At 43.7% G+C, this 16,651-nt stretch overlaps 1 protein-coding gene across 4 annotated transcripts in view; it reads right to left on the bottom strand.

The window, feature by feature from the left end:
* Positions 1-16,651, bottom strand: part of Bcl2l1 (BCL2 like 1) — a 53,497-nt gene that overhangs the window by 19,061 nt on the left and 17,785 nt on the right. The window lies entirely within an intron of this gene.

Below are 16,651 nucleotides of genomic sequence, written 5' to 3' on the forward strand. Positions count from 1 at the left end.
AGGAGTCCTTTGGACTTCTCTAACCAATGTGGTCTTTTCCAGTCTCATGAACTAAGCTGCCATGAACTGGGCCTATATATTGTTATAGGTCTAAAGCACGTGACAGGTATTCAGTGAGCACCCATGACAAAACTTGGAAATGTATACTTGCTGAGTTGGTATCAGTGGGGGCTGTCAGAAGATCACCCTCCAATCCTCAGGCATCACTCTTTGATGAGCACTGGGGTTGGAGGAAGGACAGAAAGGTAAATGGAAGCTGCAGGTCTCACTAAAAGGGTCAAGTGTGTAGCACAGAAGGCAAGCATGCCCTCCAGAAGGAGCATCAAACAACAAAGAAGAGAACAAGAGTCAGAGAAGGGCAAGAAACGTCACAGCAAGTGAGGGAGGGAGAGCTAGTGAGCAACCAGGGCTTCAGATTGGATTTGGATTGTCCTTTGACCTTAGGACTATTCTTTAACTTGTTTTGGGCTTTCTAATCTGGACAATAACATGTTTCCCAGGCAGGGTCATTGTGACAGGATTAGAAACACTACACAATGGGCCTTGAAATACTCTGCACATGGTAGACATTCAATAAATGGCAGCAACTGTCATTTGTGATCAGAGCTGGGCCATCTCTAGAGACTCCTCTGATAGCCAAAAGATGACTTAAGGCTCCCAACAGTAACTAGGGCTCTGGGTGGAGAAAATCCTCAACAGAACCCTAATGAGATTTGGAAACTTTCTGGGGGAGGAAAGCAGGCAGCTTAGCCCAGACAACAGGCCTCAGATCTGACATATGTGGGTTCCTCCTGGGTACTCCATAGTTTCCTGGCCATTCATACTTATCTGCATTAGACCCAAAAAACATGAGCTATTCTTCCTGAGGCATTCAGGAATGTTCCTTAAGGTGTTAGAGGATTAACTTGGGTTTAATCCTGGCTTTCTGCTTACTAGCTGGGCAGTGACCACTGCACACCATTTAACCCTTCTGATCTTTAGTGTTTCCTCATCTAAAAACCTTCCTTGTTGGATGGCTGCAAGGATTACCAGATAATGTGCCTGTACCTGGCACAAAGCGACAATTTCAAATGATACATGAAAGTATATTTTGTATCCAGGGTTTGGTACTAGTACATACTCAACAAACACAAGGTACCAAACTACTCTGAGGGTGTTCAGAGAAGACCATGCTCATATAAAATGGTGACACTGACAATACCTGGGGGCTGGCAATACCTGCTAAAATCACCTTTTGACTCAGCAATTCCACTTCCAATGATCTATGTCCCACAGCTATATTGTATTTGTACATGGGTCAAACGACAAATAGAGCTATGCACTGAGTATCACTATTAAAATTACAAAAGACTGGGAAAAATAAATATCTACCAATGAGAAGCGAAATGGAATATGGGACAGTGCCCTGTATGGAACACTGTGGAGCTATTTTTAAAAAAAGAACTGGGCTGGGGATGTGGCTCAAGTGGTAGTGCATTCGCCTAGCATGCGTGAGGCACTGGGTTCGATTCTCAGCACCACATAAAAATAAAATAAAGATATTATGTCCACCTAAAACGAAAAAATAAATATTAAAAAAAAAAAGGACGAAGAGCTGGACTGACTCAGAGGTTTAAAAAAAAATACAGCAATGAACACTTGACTAGGACACACACAAGGCACTGAGCTCTATCCCCACAGCACCATGAAAATAAAAACAAAATAAAAAGAACAAGAAAGCCATCTGTGGACTCACATGAGTCCACTCATACATGATCTCAAGAGATGATGTTGAGTGAGAAAATGAAGCTGAGCAAACAGTGCATGACTATTTGTGTAAAAGGTAGGGAAGACACGTGTGTCCTAGAGTCTATGTGCCCTGGCAGGGAACTGGAAAACTAGGAGATAGGGGGACATTTGACCTTTTTGAATTTTGAACTATTGAAATATATTAACTATTCCAAGAAAATTAAAAATGAAAAGAAGGAGGGATGCTCCCATAGAGCCGGCTGGGACTCCACAGAGACTGGTGAGCTGATACCATATTGGAGAAAAATGCCAACTCTGGTATTTGCATCCTAGACAACAAAATCACTATTACTGTAGAACCATCTGCATTCCGGCTGCTACCATCTCTGACCCTTTGTCCTTGGATGCTGCTAAGCTAGGAAAAGCCCAGGATCCATGCTGAGGCTCCTCTGTCCTCTAGGTTACATCTGGCTACAACAACAAGAAGGTTCTGCTACCCACTCCTTGGAAATGTTACAATTTTTATATGAGAATATTTTAACATGTACAAAAGTAGAATGATAAAATGAACCTATTACTCTGCTATCATAGTTATCAATTCAGCGCCGGTCTGGTTTCAACTTTTCTCCAACCACTTCCCCTCACCCTCATATTATTTTGAAGCAAATCCCAGATATCTCAGCATTCTTTTCTTTCCTTTTTTGATACTGGGGATTGAACCCAGGGGTGCTTAACCACTGAGCCACATTCCCAGCTCTTTTTTATTTTTTTGAGACAGGGTCTTGCTAAGTTGCCCGGGCTGGCTTCGAATTTACAATCCTCCTGCCTCAGCCTCCCGAATCCCTAGGATTACAGGTGTGTGCTATCATGGCTGGCTCTCAGCATGTATTTCTAAAAAGTAAGGAACTTTAATAAACATTAAAAAAAAAAAAAAGCTCACAAAACCACAATATCATTATTATGTCTAAAATTTGAAAAAAATCTCAGAAGGGTTTTAAATATGATCAAAACTCTTTCCCAAAGAGGGCACCTTCATTCAGTATGAAACATTAATGCAATGTATATAATAGGCTCTATGTACAGCTCATCATAAATAATTCAGATAAAACCTACTGAAATAAAGGTGTTTCACCAACAAAAACACTAAGGTGACATAAGAGTCGTTTCCAGGTCTTATTAAAGACTTAAACGTGAAAAGCAAAACTTATACAAGAAAATATAGACAAATATCTTTAGGACCACGGTTAAGGAAGGAAGAATTTATTCAACAAGACATAAAAGGTACAAATCATAGAAGAAAAGACTACATTAAAAGAAATTCTAGGGCTGGGGATGTGGCTCAAGCGGTAGCGCGCTTGCCTGGCATGCGTGTGGCCCGGGTTCGATCCTCAGCACCACATACAATCAAAGATGTTGTGTCTGCCGATAACTAAAAAATTAATATTAAAAAAAATTAAAAAAAAAAAAAGAAAGAAATTCTAGCTATCAAGAGATATCATGTCAGGCGCAGGAGTGCACACCTGATATCTAGCTACCAGGGAGGCAAGGAGGATGATCACAAGTTTGGTGCCAGTCTGAGCAGCCTGAGAGATCCTGGCCCAAGATAAAAAGGGCTGGGGATGTAGCAGAGTGGTAGAGTGCCTTCCTAGCATGCATGAGGCCCTGGGTTCAATCCCTAATACTGCCCCCCCCCAAAAAGAGAGAGAGTTCATATAAAGTTAAAAGACAAACCACACTATACTTATAACATATACAGATGAAATATTAATATTCAGAATATATAAAGAATCCCTATAAATCACTAAGAAAAAATCCATTCAAAAGAATATGGAGCAAAGACCTGAACAAGTATTCACAAAGAGGAAACATGAATGACCAACAGATGTTAAGATTCTCAGCCCCATTTGTAATCTGAGAAATGCAAATTAAAACCACAAGGTACCATCTCACTCCCACAAGCTCCACAAAAGTTTAAAAGTCTGACTACATCACATACTCACAAAGATGTAAAGCAATGGAAACTCACGCTGCTTATGGCAGTGTAAATTCATATAAATGGAGAAAAACAACTTGGCATTACCTTTTAATCAAGCACTTCCACTCCTGAGTCTATCCCCTATAGAAATGGTTCTGAAAGGGAGGTCCCAGGGCCAGCAGCATCTGAGAATTTGTTGGAAATGCAGCAGTCTGGGCTGGGGATTTACCTCAGTAGTAGAGCACTTGCACTGGGTTAGATCCCTAGCACCATAGAGAGCCCAACAGACACAGAATCAAACACTGTGGGGTGGAGCCCAGTAATCTGTGGTTTAACCGAGCCCTCCAGGTGACAGACAGCTAAAGTTTGGGAAACAAGGCCCTGGAAAAATTCTTGAACAGGCACAAGTGTGGGAGACATAGTCTTTTGCAACAGCACTGTTTGAAATCATAAAACAAGCCAACAACCCAAATAGTCACTGATAGTAAAATGGACACATAACTTGAGACATATGACAAAAGCAGATAAAAATGTACTAGAGGGGCTGGGCTTGTGGCTCAGTGATAGCGCATTCGCCTAGCATCTGTGAAGCACTGGGTTCGGGCCTCAGCACCACATAAATATAAAGATATTATGTCCACCTAAAAATTTAAAAATAAATATTAAAAAAAATGGGCTACAGCTATACATATAACATGGACAGACCTTACAACATTGGATGAAAAAGCAAACTGCAGATAAACATACACAGCATGTTACCTAAACGAATTCTAAAGGCATGCAGAAGAATATTTGGCATTATGTAGGGGTGTATGTGGAAGGAGTTCAGAAAACACCATCCCCAAATATGCTGCTTGGGTATCCTGATTACTTCAAACTGAGGGCACTTGGAGGAACAGCAAATGCAGGGAGGGGCTTTCTCTGAACTTCCCTTATCTGCCTGAAGACAGACCCTTCAAAGGTTCACCTCTGTCATGAATACCCTCCCAGGGTATCTCATCAACCAGGAAAGATTAACTCAAGAGAGGAGACTGCAGATTGATACCATTCCCAGACAAGATTTTGCCACAGGCTACCAGTGGATTCTTCTAAGGGCCCATTCATCTTTTCTCAGAAATCATTTTACTTTCTCCTAAATTGCTTTTACAATTCCTCCCCCTTGCCCCTATGAAGAGTTTATGTAAGTTTCTAATCTCACTGGATATTTATTTAGGTACACTTTTCTTCCATGTCATGCCCCTGTGCATATAATAAATATGTATGCCTTTTCTCCTCGAATCTGTTGCCAGTTTATTTCATAGACTCAGAGGGCTAAGGCAAAATTTTCCCTCCCCTACACATCTATGTAGTTTAAAAAAAAAAAAAAAAAGCAAGGGAGTTATAAACACAAAATTCAGGAGAATGAGCTGGATGTGGTGGCTCATGTTTGTAATCCCAATGATTTGGTAGGCTGAGGCAGGAGGATAGAGAGTTCAAAGCCAGCCTTAACAATTTAGTGAGGCCCTAAGCCACTCAGCTAGACCCCATCTCTAAATAAAATGTAAAAAAGGGCTGGGGATGTGGCTCAGTGGTTAAGCACCCCTGGGTTCAATCCCAGATACTCCTCCCCCACCCCCATTTTTTTTCCCTCAGGAGAATGAGTAGGGAGGTGGCTGAGATTAGGGAGGGGCACAAAGGGGGCTCGGTGGTACTCACAAGTTTGATTTCTTAAACTGAGTGATGCCTTTACAGTTATTTTCCTATTCTTGAAACTGTACACTTGCATTAGATATTTTCCATTGTATTTATGATTAAGTTATTTTAAAAAAGATGATGATGAAGCAGCAGCTGGGCATGCTGGCACACATCTATAATCCCAGATATTGGGGAGGCTGAGGCAGGAGAATGCCAGTCTCAGGTCAGCCTTGGCAACTGAGTGAGAGTCTGCCTCAAAAAGGGAGAAAGAAAGAAAAGAAAAAGAAAAAAGGGTCAGGGAGTAGCTCAGTGGTAAACTGTCCTGGGTTCAATCCCCGGTGTGTGTGTATATGGGAGAGGGGCAGAAGGTGCATTGGAACAATGCAATACTCTGAGCCAGAACTGCAACCAGTAACTGACTACATATGCGGTGCCCGAAGGGTTAAGCCTGTTTCTCTGCCTGTGGGTGGGAGGGCAGGCAGCAGCTGGGGCACAGTGGGAGTTCCTGGCTCCAGCTGGCTCCAGCCTGGCTCCAGCTACACGCCCAGGAACTGGCACCTGTGTGTGTGTGGGGTGCCCTCTGGACAGGTGGCACCTGCAGTCCTTGGTGACTTGATACATGTGAAGGGCTGGGCCCAATCAGATAGATGGTGGCCTCTGGTAAAGAAGCTTGCTGGTGACAGCTTAGAGCTTGTGAGAAGGGAAAGGGGTTCTCCTAGCAAGATGGGGGTGGAGAAGGAAGTGGGTGGGCTGGGAGCAGATACCAGGGGAGACTGGTAGGATTAGCACCTGCTGAGAGTAAGATTAGGTTTCTTGGGAAGGGCTCATCTATCTAATGCTCCTGAAAGCTGTCTCCCGGTGGCTTTTCTCTGCTGGACAGATGGTGTCTGAGCTGCCTCTTGGAAGGTGGGATCCTTGAGGGGATGGTGGAGGTGGGGTGTGACCTGCTGCCTGTTTTCAGAGGCCTGTTAGTCCCTGGGACTCATTGACTTCCAGTGAAAATAAGAATGGCTTGAGTTAACTCTTACTCAAGGCTCTTCACACAAATTACCCCCATTTAGTTTTCACAGCACCCAAATGCCTGTGGCCTAGACAAGGTTTACGTTTGGGGAAACTGAAATTTGCCCAAAGTCAATCAACAAGCAAACCAGAACTTGAATGCAGGCAGTCACCACACTCCATAGCCCCAGCCTAACCATCATTGGCTATTGGTCTTTCTTTCTCATTAAATGGTGGCTAGCTCCTTCCAGGTGGTCCAGTCAAAAACTTGGATCTTGGTGCTGGGGTAGTAGCTCAGGGGTGGAGCACTCGCCTAGCACATGTGAGGCACTGGGTTCAATCTCCAGCACTACATAAAAATAAATAAATTAAATAAAGGTATTAAAAAAAAACCACACAAAACCCTGGATCTCTCTCTCTCTCTTCCCCTTCTTCTACATCCAGTCATCAACAAATCCAGCCTATCAAACTGTGACCACTGCTCACCTCTCCTATCACAGCTCCACCTTGGGATAAACCTCCACTGTCATCTGCCCAGCTTCTCACTGGTATCTTGCTCCTGCTCTTGCCTGTATAATTTGTTCTCCAGTGACCAGAGAGATTTTTCTAAAACTTAAGTCGAAGTCTATCATTTCTTGGCTCAAAAATCCTCTATTCTGGGCTGAGTCTGTGGCTCACAACTCGCTAGAACGCTCACCTCGCACGAGTGAGGCCCTGGGTTCGATCCTCAGCATCACATAAATAAATAAAATAAAGGTATTATGTCCAACTACAACCAAATATATATATATATATATATATATATATATAAAATTTTAAAAATCCTCTAGATTTTCCACTGCTAGAATAAAAGAAGGTCAGATATGGCTCTATAGGGCTGGCCCATGGCCACCTCTCAGACTTATTTCCATACTCTCTTCTTGCTTAGCCTGTACTCCAGCCATCCTGGCCTCCTTGATGTACTTGAATATGTCTGGGAGTCTTTTTCCCCCTCTACCCGCAACACTCCTCCCCAGATATCTGTATGAATCATGCCTCCACTGCAATCAGATCCAATGACCTTATCAAGAAGCCTTCCCGACTACCCTAGTTAATAAAAAGGAAACCTTTCCCATCGCTGTGCCCCCACCCTGCTGTATTATTCCTATAGCATTAACTACTACCTGACATGTTAATTTACTTAGAAATCTTCTCCCTCCCTAGAATATCCATTTGTTGAGAAGTGGGACTTCAGTTTGTTCAGACAGTATGCCCAACCTCTATTTAGCTTAGTGCCTGACAAATGGCAGGAACTCAATAAATATTTGTTAATGAACAAATGAATGAATGGCCAACATCCCTTAGGAAATGACTCAGACTCAGTGGGGGAAGGCTGCCTGAGTGTCCTTGGCTTTCTCAGCCTGGATGACCTTCAGTAGCCCCAAGGCAGTGGTCAATGTCCTTCTCTATTATGAAATGACCTGAGCACACAGCATCATCACTGTGTCATCCACTGTGTCTACACACAAACACACACACAGGAGCATGGGACTTGGAGCAGGGCGGTGCTGAAAGAGGGAATGAGCTGGGCAGTTGAAGTCCAGGTTCAGCAAACTCTAGGGCACTTGTTTCTAAGTCATTGTCCTTGCCACTGCTGCCCCACAAGGTCCCTGCACTTTGTACAATTTGACTTTTATTCCCACAAACAGAGTCATTAGAGGGTTTTGAACAAAGCAATGATAAGATCTGACCTACATTTGAGAAGGATCCCGGGTTGCTATACGGATAACCAATCATAGGGGCCAGGGCAGAGCAGGGAGACCAGGGAGCAGGTGGTCTCCTTGTCTAGGTGAGTCACAATGGCAGATGCTGCCCTCTCAGATCCTGTTTTCCAGCCGTTGCCCAAACCAGACCTGAAATGGCAATAGCACGTTCTGGGGACTCTCTTGTGTGGCTTCCGTTTTATCAGTAGAATACCTCCTCAGTCCTCCCAAAAGCTAGTGAAGTGAGTTCTAGCAATAACACATTTTACAGAAGAAAACCAAGGTTCTGAGAGGTAAAGTCACATGTTAAAGATGATACAGCAAGAGCTGGGGTTGTGGCTCAATGGTAGAGCAGTGGCCTAGCATGTGAGGCACTGGGTTCGATTCTCAACACCACATAAAATGAATAAACAAACAAACAAATAAATTGTGTCCATCTACACTAAAAATTAAAAAAAAAAAAAAAAAAAAAAAGACACGGCAAACTGCCAGCCTCCAAAGTCTGCCCTCTTTCCGCTTGAATAGGCTGCTTCCAAAGCAGCATCATTCTACACAGGCTCCAAAGTTCAGGTCCAAGCCAGTGTTTCAGCAGGCCTTGCCCAAGCTTATCCAATGGCTGGTCTCTCTTTTGAGAACCTATTAACAGGACTACCATCTGCTGAGTACTCCCAGAGTATTGGGTGCACTCCCAGGGTATTGGGTGTACTGCAGAATGTCTATTTATTTATTTATTTATTTGGACTCTTTGCCAGGCTGGTCTTAAAACTCATATGAGCTTGAGTGATCCTCTTGTCTCACACTCCCAAGCAGCTGATTGTACAGGCACATGCAGGCCACCAGGCCCAGCGATGCATGCTTTTCATGTTATCTCATGATATACTTCAGTGACCGGAGTCATATACCCTGTGGCATATATTTTACACATGAAAATAGTATAGCTGAGAAAGGCAAAGTCACAGGCAAGACAGTTGTATGTTGTCCCTACCTCTAGGGCACTCAGCCATCTTTTTACTACTTTCTTTTAAAAAATGTACTTCCTTTACTCCCCACACCCCTTGGTCACTGGGTCAAGGGGGAATCTCCAATTGATCACAATATGGGGTCTGCTCTGCTCGGAAATGTAAGCAGTTTTGGCTTCTGGACCAGACTCTGAAAGTTTTAAGGTGAAAGTCCACAAATAACATTTTCTTTGCCCATTCTAAAGTGCTGGGTTTGAGCCTAGAACTTGGGCAGGAGATCAGGAGAGTCAGGAGTTCTTGCCAAGGTCACAGAGCTAAATGAAGATGGCAAGATGGAGGAGAGGGACAGGGGACTTTCCTGTGAATTGTCCAGTCCCTCAGGGACAGTGATCCATTAGCTTGAGAAGACATGAGGACAGCTTTTCCCATGAAAATGAATCTTTTAGGTCTTTAAAAGCAGTGAGGCCATGTATGTGGAACATGCTTATAATCCCAGCTATGGGGCAGACTGAGGCAGGAGGATAGCAAGTTCAAGGCCAGTCTTAGCAACTTAGCAAGATCCTGTTTCAAAACAAAATTTTTAAAAAGGGTTGGGGGTGAACCTCCATGGCAGAGCATTTCTTCCTCCTTTTTTTTGGGTACTAAGATCTTGAACCCAGTATACTTTACCATTAGCTATATTCCCAACCTTTCATTTTTTTATTTTGAGACAGCGTCTCACTAAGTTGCTGAGACAGCACTCAAACTTGGAATCCTCTTGCCTCAGCCTCTTGAATTGCTAGGATTAAAGGTGTGTGCCACCATGCCTGGTAGCAGAGCACTTCTCTAAGAATGAGCAAAGCCCTGGGTTCAATCTCCAGTTCAAACACACACACACACACACACACACACACACACACACACACACACACGGACAGGAGCATTGCTCCTTCTAGCCACAACCCTGCAGACAGGTGAAACACCCCTACCCCAGCCTCATTCTGAAAAGCCTTGAAGAGCAGGAAGGAAGGGGCAATGACTTTCAGTTCCCGTAATGTCTAGAAGCAGCAGCTGATTCAGCTAGATGATGTCACCTTCCCAAACCTCCTGACCAGCAGCTGAGATGGTAAAAGCAGGAAACTGGGGGATACTCATCTGGCTACGTCCAAACATGCCTCTGGCAAAGGCCTGCAGTAACCCCAGGCTCTGAAGGCATTCTCCTGCAGCTGAGCAGAAAGAGCTCTCTCACTTGGGATGATATTAAGTGTCCTTCAAGACCCTCATTCCAAGTGCTTCCCAACATCGTTTTGCTAAGCAGCTTTCTACACATCCACAATTAATGATGTTTCATTTATTCCAGAGGTGGAGCACTAGAAAGAAACCTGGCTTTGGAGCCAGACCAATCTGTCTGAACCCAGGTCTTACTATGTACAAACTGCAGGACTTCATCTCTCTGAACCTTAGTTTCCTCACTGCAAAATAAAATAGGGTCAACTGACCACATACCACTCAGGTTAGGTAGAAGAAGTCAATGAGAAAATGCATGCAGAAAGCATGGAATGGGAGTGGTACTCAATAAATGGTAGTTATCACTATTCCATTAGGATCTTTGCAGGAGATTTTTTTTTTTTGTATTGGGGATTGAACTCAGGGGTGCTTTACCACTGAGCTACATTCCCAGTCCTTTTTCTTTTTTTCTTTTATTTTTAGCTGTAGATGGGCACAATACTTCTGTTTATTTAGTTTTATGTGGTGCTAGGGATTGACCCCAGGGCCTCATACATGCTAGGCAAGCGTTCTACCTCTGAGGTACCACCCCAGCCTCTTATTTTTTATTTTGAGACAAGGTCTTGCTAAGTTACTGAGGCTGGCCCTTAATTTGCGATCCTCCTGCCTTAGCGTCCTGAGATGCTGGGATTATAGGCATACACCACCATGCCCAGCTATAAGGGATCATCTTTATCTTTATCTATGATACAAAGGGAAATAAGGCACAGACTGGGCCCACCAGTGTCAGAGCTGAGCACCTGTACCCAAGTCAAGTCAATCCTGCCTTTTCTCTACCTGCAAAATCTTTGCTTCACAAATTCCCAGCTGGCTCTTTCTCTTACTCTCAACTAAAATCTGTCTATAGCCAACTCTTCTAGCTTTATCCTAGTAAGAGAGACTCTTCTACACATGCTCAAAACTGGACCACCCCTGAGTTTCTTCATGAGAGTCTGTGCCCATGCTCACATCTTAGTTTACATGGTCCTCTATGATGGGTGCACCAGCGCTTCTGTAAATCTCAGTGCAAATCTTACCTCTGCTCACTTGGCATTTATCATTTCTTGTTAGCTTTCACAAGATGTCTTTCTATGAGTCTTACATCTTTTGTCTCTAATTCACTCACTTGGCATTTATCATATCTTGTTAGCTTTCACAAGATGTCTTTCTATGAGTCTTACATCTTTTGTATCTAATTCAATGGAACTATGTGAAGACCAGAACTGGGGCTTCAATGGCACTACCTTGCTGAGGGCCATTGCCAAGTAGGGATGATGCATCGAAATTTCCTTGCCAGCGTACCCCATGTTAAATGGAAATTTGCTGTGACATTGCATGTGTCTTTGAGAAAGGTGACCCTGCTCAAGGACCAGGGTGGATCCAGGTTTAAGGTGTATCCTGCAGGTTTAAGATAATTTGGGTTTAAGGCGTTCCCGGTTTAAGACAATCTAGGTTTTAGGGAAGTTCCAGGTTGAAGGTTATTCCTGCTGGGAATAGGGCATTCCTGCTGCCTGAGTTCTCATGGAATTGAGAAAGTATTTGGGACGTGAATTGTGCGGCAGAACTTGGATTTCCCCAGAACGTGTGTAGAGGCCGATGTGAGTTCGGGAATAAAGAATTGCTGTTTGAATCTACAAGGTGTGTAGTGGCTCGTGATTCTGTGCCCAGCCAAGACTGCCGCACTACCTAAATTAATAAACCTGAGGTCGGGTGGCAAATGCCTATAATCCCAACAATTTGGGAGACTGAGGCAAGAGGACCATAAGTTTGAGGCCAGCCTGGGCAACTTAATAAGACCCTGTCTCAAAATAAAAAGGCTGGGGATATAGCTCTATGGTAGAGCACCCCTGAGTTCAATCCCTAGTACCATCAAACCCAAACAAAACAAAACAAAAACCTGGGAAAAGTTTCCTTGAAACAAAGTTGTTTGGGTCCAGAAAGGACTAAGGAGGGAATCTAGGCTCTTTCCTGCTGGATTGGCCTCTCTATAAGCAGATAGGAAGAGGAGATCATTCTGTCACAATCTAGGAATCCAGTTGATGAGGCAGGGAGCCAGCCAGCAAATCCCTGACAACCGAAAGATCACATGATTAGATTTTCTAAAACCCACCATTTTCTTTTCATTTTGGTACTGGGATTGAACCTAGGGGAGCTCTATGACTGAGCTACACCTTTATTTTTTTTTAATTTTGAGAAAGAGTCTCACTAAGTTGCTGAGGCAGTCCTTGAACTTGTGATCTTCCTGTTTTAGCCTCCCTAGGAGCACTGGGATTATAGGCATGGGCCACTATGCCTGGCCAAAACCCATCATTTTTCAAGAATCTGGGCAAGCTAAGCATGATGGCGCATTCCTGTAATCCCAGCTATTTGGGAGGCTGAGGTGAGAGTATCGTGTGAGCTCAGAGGTTCAAGATCAGCCTGCCCAACACAGTAAAAGCCTGCCTCATAAAAAATTAGAAAATAAAAGTCTGGGTGCGGTGTGCACACCTATAATCCCAGTGGTTTGGGAGGCTAAGGCAGGAGGATTGCAAATTAAAAGTCAGCTTCAGCAACTTAATAAGACCCTGTCTCAAAATAAAAAGGCTGGGGATATAGCTCAATGGTACAGCATCCCTGAGTTCAATCTCTAGTACCATCAAACCCAAACAAAACATGAGGCCCCAAGCAACTCAGCAAGACCCTGTTTCAAAACAAAAAATAAAAAGGGCTGGGGATGTGGCTCAGTGGTTGAGTGCCCCTGGGTTTAATCCCTGGTACCTAAACAAACAAACTTGCGCAGTAGTTATCATACAGGATAGTAGGAAAACGCTACTCAATTCAAAAGGTCCTAGGAGGTGTACAACTGTGTGACTTAATCTTTATTCTCAGTTCTTCTTATTCATATTTTCCTTGTACTTGACTCCCTTGGCCATTTTATGCTTTAGATTGTATGAATTTTCCCAAGTTACTTCCAATTCTTTATAAAACAAAGTGAGGTTCCAATAAAAAATGAGTTGGTCCAGTTTTCTTTTTTCCTTTTTTTTTGGTACTGGGGTTGGAACCAGGGGTGCTTTACCACTGAGCCACATCCATAACCCTTTTTAATTTTTACTTTGAGACAGGGTTGCTTCAGACCTCACTAAATCACTGAGACTGGATTAGAACTTGGGATGCTCCTGCCTCAGACTCCCAAACTGCTCAGATTACAAGCATGCAGGCACCCGGCCAATTTTCTTCTTAATGCTATAGTTGTGAGTATAAAGAAATGATATTCCAAACAACTCATTGTAACAGTTAAGGATAAGTGGCAAAAGTAATACATGTAAATCACTGAGTACAGTGTTTGGCATTTAATGAGTATTCAAAAGGCAGATCTGAAGGAACTCTATTAATTCTCAGTAGCTTTTGTGCTCTGGGTCTGTTTTCTCATGTCTTATTTTTGTTCATTTGATTAAATCATTCATTCCAAAACTATCCAGTGAATATTTACTACCTGCAAGGAACATTTGTAGGCACTAAAGATTCAAATCCCCTATGACCATGGGGTTTGCTGGGGGTGTGGCTAGAGCACATGCTTAGCATGTGCAAGGCCCTGGGTTCAATCAGCAGCGCACGCACACATACACACACACAAATCATGGGGCTTATATTCCAATAGAAGACACAGAAGAAAAACAAGAAAACAAAACTAAAATTTCAGATAGAAGTTGTTACTATGACAAAAATAAAAAGTAAAAGACCAGAGTGTTAAAATGGAAGTCAAGGAGAGCCTCACAGAGGGTGTACCCTGTGGGCTAAGAAGGAAACACCAGAAGCAGAACATTCCACAAGGAAAGAACATCTCAAAGAGACATCCCTCACACAGGGACGAGAATGCCAGGATCCAGGAAAGGCAAGGAGCCTATGCAGCTTGGGCAGAGTGAAGGAGAGCATGATGGAAAGATGCGACTAACAGATCATGTAGGCCTAGATAAGGACTCTGGCTTTTATTCCAAGTGCAGGAGGAGGCCACAGGTGAGGTTGTAAGCAAGAATGTTATAAGATCTGAAGTTGGTCTTTAAAAGACCACTCTGGCCCAGTAATGGATAGGAGTGGTTTTCTAAGATCATTCCTAGCTCCTATGAACTGAGTCTGAGCAAGAAAGATGAGGATGTAGTGGATGAGACTGGAGTGATTCCTACCCTAGGCAGGAGTAGGAACCTTGTGTGGTGGTACCTGTTCTGCAGTGGGAGGGAGTGGCCCACTCTGGGAGGGGTGAGAATCCCAGCTAGGAAAACATCCCCAAGCCACCTGTATTGTTTCTGCCTCCAGTGTGGAGGTTTCTGCCAATGACACAGAGCTCTGGAATGTGCCCACACACACACACACACACCCAATCTTCTGGTTACAGAGCCACAGTTGTATTTTGCATTCCTCCCAGGACTTAGCTCAAAGCTAGCCTACAGGAAATGGTCGATAGAGAGCTACTGATTGATTAATGAAGAGAGGGAATATTCCCAGCCATTAAGCAATTATTAATGAGTACTATGAGTACTATGTTGGTCTCTGGGGATGCAAGGTGAATAAGATGGGTCTCTGGTTCTCACTGAGCTCCGAATTCAGCAGAGAGACCCAAACCACAGACAACTACAATACTAAATACAACACTTATAGCAGCAAGTAGGCCCCTCCTATGCATAGATAGGACAAAGGCATTGGAGTCAGACAATCTGGGTTCAAATCTTTGATTAACTTCGTTAATTTCTCTGTCTCACTTCTCTGTGAAATGGGAATACAAGCACTGACTTCAATGATACTATTTTGAGAATTTAATGAATTAACACCTATAAAATTGAAGTAGAAATGCTCAACAAAAGTTGTCTATTAGGGCTGGGGATATAGCTCAGTTAGTAGAGTGCTTTCAAGGCCCTGGGTTCAATCCCCAGCACCACATACAAAACAAGACACCCCGAGGCAGATAATAGTATCATCCCTAACTGAGGCTCAGAGATGGGAAGATATGTGCCCAGAGGCCAACAGTGAGTTTGTGAAGATGTGCAGTCAAACCCAACACCATAAGATCCCAGAGCCCATGCTTCCTAAAATAAAACCATCCCCTTCTCATAAAGAGTTCCAACACAGCCTCCAGTACACAGCAGGGGCCCCCAAAATGAAACCAAGTTATTATGCCACTGACCATGGATATGGTCAGTAGGTATTATGAAGCCCATGAGGGGCCTGTCACACTGAAGGGCTCTGAGAAGGGTTCAAAGGGCTAGCTTGGGTGTCAACTGCAGACTCTGCTCTGGGGTTCCAAAGATTTCTCTAAGGCTTGGGGTGCTAATATGCAATGCTACCTTCCACCACTAATCAGACCCAGAATCCCTCTCAACCCAGGTGCTCAGCCACCTGCATGGACAAGCAGGCAGTTTCCTCTGTATTGACCTCTCCTCTGGCCCTACAAACCTCTCAGTTTCACCACTCAGCCACTAACCCGGACCCTCATATCTGCACCTGCTGCTTGACTCAGTCCCAGGAGACCAAGGGCCTTAGATTTGGGCTCCATCCCTGCACTCTGCCCCAAAGGAAAGAGCCATTTCTGAGTGACTCCCTGGGAATTTCCCTGACATGGTAGTCCCTAGGGTTCCATCTGAATGTGGGTGCTGTGAGCAAAGGAAAATTCTTCTCACAGATTAGCCGATGGAGAATGGGTAGAACAAGGTGTGGTTGTTCTTGTTCTGAATCAGAGGGTGAGGCCTGCTGTGCTCTGGGTTTTATGTTTAAGCAACACTGAGGCCGACCAGAGTGTTAAAAATGGAGGTCAAGGAGAGCCTTGTAGGTCAGAGCGTCCACTCTGGAGTCCAGCCTAGGCGGGCATGGATGTCCTGGGATTAGGAGTGATATTCATTTCTACTTCCTATTTGAGTCACATTTGGAGTACTACTTTGTTTACTAATCCAAAGCAGAAGGCAACCAATGGCTGAATCAGTGAATAATGAGTCTCACAGTGAGAAGAAAGGAAAGAATCTGGTGAGCACTCTGCACTAGGTATTGACAGGACACTTTACATACTCCATTCATAATTAGGAATGTTTGTTAACTTGGTCATTAAACACTCAGTCACCATGTGCTAGGCCCAACAGTAGGTGATCATGGTAAATAAGACACTTTCTATCCTCCATAAACTTAGCCCCTTGCTTTGTTTTCTCTCAACAACCTGTGAAGCAACCCATCCATAAAATATTCCCACTTTTATAGATGTCCAGGCCAAATGAGAGAAGTAAATTGTCCACATTCAGGAAGCAGGACAAGATATTGCTTTTTTTTTTTTTTAAGAATTTTTTTTAGTTATGGATGAACACAATGCATTT

This window comes from Ictidomys tridecemlineatus, chromosome 5 (genome assembly GCF_052094955.1).
Source record: "Ictidomys tridecemlineatus isolate mIctTri1 chromosome 5, mIctTri1.hap1, whole genome shotgun sequence".
Classification (NCBI taxonomy): domain Eukaryota; kingdom Metazoa; phylum Chordata; class Mammalia; order Rodentia; family Sciuridae; genus Ictidomys; species Ictidomys tridecemlineatus.